We start from the raw sequence: 3,998 nt of genomic DNA, 5'->3' as shown, positions 1-3,998 counted from the left end.
GGGGCTGGTGAGATGGCTCAGTGGTCTAAAGCACCTATTTAGAACAAGCTTAGCAAAGCACAGGGACCGCGGTTCGATCCCCCAGCACCACATGCCAGCCAGCCCCGCCCCCTGGTGGGCTAAGCTGGACACACACACACACACACACACACAAATAAATAAATAAATATTAAAAAAAAAACAAACAAATTTATTATGTGGGGCCGGTGGATCACTACGAATCTGATCTAGTAGTGAGACCGTGGACATCCTATAGACCCTTCCCTAAAATACAAAAAAAAAAAAAAATATGTAATGAAGTTTCAAGTAAAATCTCAAAACGGTATTTATGTCATAGGGCCGAACAACCCCAGAACATTCCCAAGAAGAACAAGGGGTAGGGTTTAGTCTACCAAATGTCAGTGCGCATAACATAAAATGATAACTGAGACGTGTTTTCAGCACTAGTGATCGGGATGGTGAGCTATTGACTCCAAGATAAGCACACAGCTTAGCAGGTCAGAGTCCTAAAGCTTAAAGGGTCCAGGATAATAGCAATATGATGCACAGATGTGGCTCTGCAAATAAAGCAGGAGATAGACTACTCAATAAGTACAGCCAGGGGCCGGTAAGATAGCTCAGCGGTCTCAAGCGCCTGCTTAGGCAAGCTTAGGCAGATCCAGGGGCTCGTGGTTCAATCCCCGGCACCATATGCCGTGACAGCCTCGCACTCAGGGCAGCTGAGCTGGCAAAAAAAAAAAAAAGTAGAACCAGTGCAGTTGCTTATCCATATGGAAAAAAGTGGAATTGGATCTTTAGCTACACAAAATCAATTCTGGGTGGATTAAAGACCTAAATGTGCAAGGTAAAACTTTTAAGAAGAAAATATAGGAGGCTATTTCTGTAGCCCTAGGAGAGGAATTTCTTTAAAAAGACGCCATAGGCACAAACTGAAGGCACGCGTCAATAAGCCCCATTGTGTTCAAAGTAAGGACTTCCGTTCACAAAAACACAACACCCAGAAAATGAAAAGACAAGCCACACATTGGAAAACGATATTGGGAATGTATATAACTTAGGATTAGAATATATAAAGAGTTTGTAAAGGGTCAATAAACAAAGGAAAACATAACAGAAAAAGGACTGAAAACAACCAAGCCTTGCAGAGACAAGAACACAAGTATTGTCAATAAACGGGAGAAGTTGCCCAACCTCATTAGCAATCAAGGAAATGCAAGTTTAGAACGTCTTTAATATGCCCATTCATGCCCATAAAGTTGGCAAAATGTTAGACTCTGACAACACCAACTGACGTGAGGCTTGCAGAATAATGCAAGCTCTCATGCGCATCCTGGGGGTATAAATTAATATGATGATTTTGGAAAGCATCTTGGCATTGTCTGGTGAAGTTCAACTGCACAGACCTTACTTCCCACCATCTCTATCTTTGTGTACCTCACTTAGAGACCTCTACACCAAGAGATACAATAAACACTGGCAACAGTCCTCTGTCCACGTGGAGGACAGACTGATCATCCGTGGCTTACGGACACAGTGTGCAGTAGCCGTGGAAGCGGAAGCATCCCAGCCATCCTCCATGATCTCACAGTATAATGTGGAACAAACACACACTCACTGTAGGAAATGCAGATGGTCTCATTCTATCTCTTTAAAATTCAGGGGCCGGGGAGATGGCTCAGTCGAATAAGTGCTTGCCTGGCAAGTGCAAGGGCCTGAGTTCAATCCCTGGTTCCGCCAAAAAAAATAAATAATAAATAAAGTTCAATAAGTTAAAGATCATATTATTTTGGGAGCTCCCATTGGAGAGGAAGCGATTCTTGGAATAATAAAGGATTAAAAAGTACACAGCCCAGGGTAGCTACTGCCTTCAGATGGGAGAGAGGTTTTTGAGGAGGGTTGTGGGGAGAGCCTCGGGAATTTATCCTGCCAGTTGTCCTAAGTTTGTTGGTGGGGACACAGATTAGAACGATGAGGGTGACGCTGATGATGCTACGACAGGTATGTTCTACACGGATGAGATGTCTTTAATTTAAAAACAAGAATGCCACTTCTGCAGAGGCACAGCCACAAAGATGGTGTGGACCATAGACTCAAAAGGGCGAGACTGGAGCGGGAGAATTACCAAGAGGCTGTTCCCTCTCCCGGGCCTTTCGGCTGAAATGAAATCAAGGGTGTAAAGTGCTTTTTCAAGCTATGCCTGCCCCATGATTCGTGTCTGTTCTCCCTGGGCTGCTGAGGCCTTGGCAGCGAGTATAGGAGAGGAAAGCATATTTGAAAGATGTGTACGGCTTAGAGGGATTGAGCGGGAGGATGAGAGGGTCCACAGTGATAGCGCTATTTTGTTGTATTTATTAGGAAGCTAGTGCTTGTAGAAAGCCAGGCAGGGCCTTGTTGAGGAGAAGCAGTTGGAGTAGCAGGAGTGGGGAGTTTTCTGGGTCATGCAGTAGCTATTCTTATCGGCATGTTGTGTGTACCTGTAGGACACAGAGAGATGGGAGGTTCTCTACAGAACCTCACCAGGTGGGCCTGAGCCCTCCAAGGACAATGTCTTCAGAGATTCACCCAGCGCCTTGGCATTCTCAGCCAAAGGTCAAGATTAACCTTGACACTGATTTCAGTTTGTCTTGTTGTCCCTGGAACCTCAAATCCAGTTCTCGAAAGGACTTCAGAAGGTCCCCTGGGCAGCCCTGCCCTTTATCTCTTCCTCCTCTGAAGGCCTCCCATGAAGGAGTGTCACTGATTCCCTTGGGGACTTTCCTCCCTGTGGATGATGGGAAACTTGAGGCCAAGGGGGCTCATGGGCACCTCCTCCCATCCAGCCCATAGTGAATATCCCATTGTGCAAGGCGATGATCGGGTACAGGAAAAGCTTTCAAATGAAATGGCTTTGGCTTGGTGGAGACGCCTAAAGTATCCCAGTGAAGCAATCAGACAACTGTATAAAGATGTACTTCAAGGCTGTAAAATAAGGAAAAAATGGAAATAAGCACCCATCTCAGAGAATTTCAATATAAAATGGTAAATCCAAGCAGTGCAATACAATGCGCCCAGCGAGAGAAACCTCGGTTGGGAAGGATAGTTAATGACATGGGAAGACATTCACAATATGGCAAAAAATATTTTTTTGCTGTTGTTGTGTTTTGTTTTGTTTTGTATTTTTAGGGGAGGGTCTACAGGGTGTTCAGGGTCTCTCTACTAGATTGGACTCGTAGTGATCTGCCTGTTTACAGCCTCCCAAGAGCTGGGATTACAGGCACACACTACCATGCCCAGTCTCAATTGCCATCTCAGTATGCCCAGGGGTGGGGGTCCTGACATGGCATAAAATGTTTTAAAATGACCATAGAAGAGTATATTTACTATAGTCAATTTTATTTTTATCATTTTTAATTCTCAAAATCTTATTTACTTATTTGGTACAAGGTCTTGTTACTCAGCTCGGACTCATAGTAATCCTCTTACCTCAGCCTCCCAAGCGCTGGGATTATAGGCATGCACCACCACACCTGGTTTCGGTGGTGGGCACAACATGCTTGGTTCCGGGGTGGCACAGTACGCAGTGCCAGGGATTGGACCCAGGTCATGGCACTTGCCAGCCAGGAGCTTAGACTGCCGACCTATCTCCCCCGGCCCCCCTTACATTTTATTTTTGAAGCACTGACTATTTGGAAATACATGTTGTAAAGCCTTAATAATGGTTGTCTTAGGGCCTCGTTTTGTGTGTGTCCTTTCCTCTCCTCTTGCAAGTCACTTTTTCAATGATGCATTATATCATATTGTAGATTGCATATTTTATACAGATACTGGCTTTTTTAGGGCAAATTTATGTACTGAAAAGTTTATGAGAAAAATAAATGACTTTAAACTTTACAATCGGGGCTGGGGAGATGGCTCAGTAGAATAAGCGCTTCCCTGGCAAGTGCAAGGACCTGAGTTCAATCCCTGGTTCTGCAAAAAAAAAAAAACAAAAACAAAAACAAAAAAAAAACAACACTTTA

Source organism: Octodon degus, unplaced genomic scaffold, assembly GCF_000260255.1.
Source record: "Octodon degus isolate 3935 unplaced genomic scaffold, OctDeg1.0 scaffold00092, whole genome shotgun sequence".
NCBI classification, from domain to species: domain Eukaryota; kingdom Metazoa; phylum Chordata; class Mammalia; order Rodentia; family Octodontidae; genus Octodon; species Octodon degus.
The sequence above is the reverse complement of the archived record's forward strand: the minus strand, read 5'-3'. Positions refer to the sequence as shown.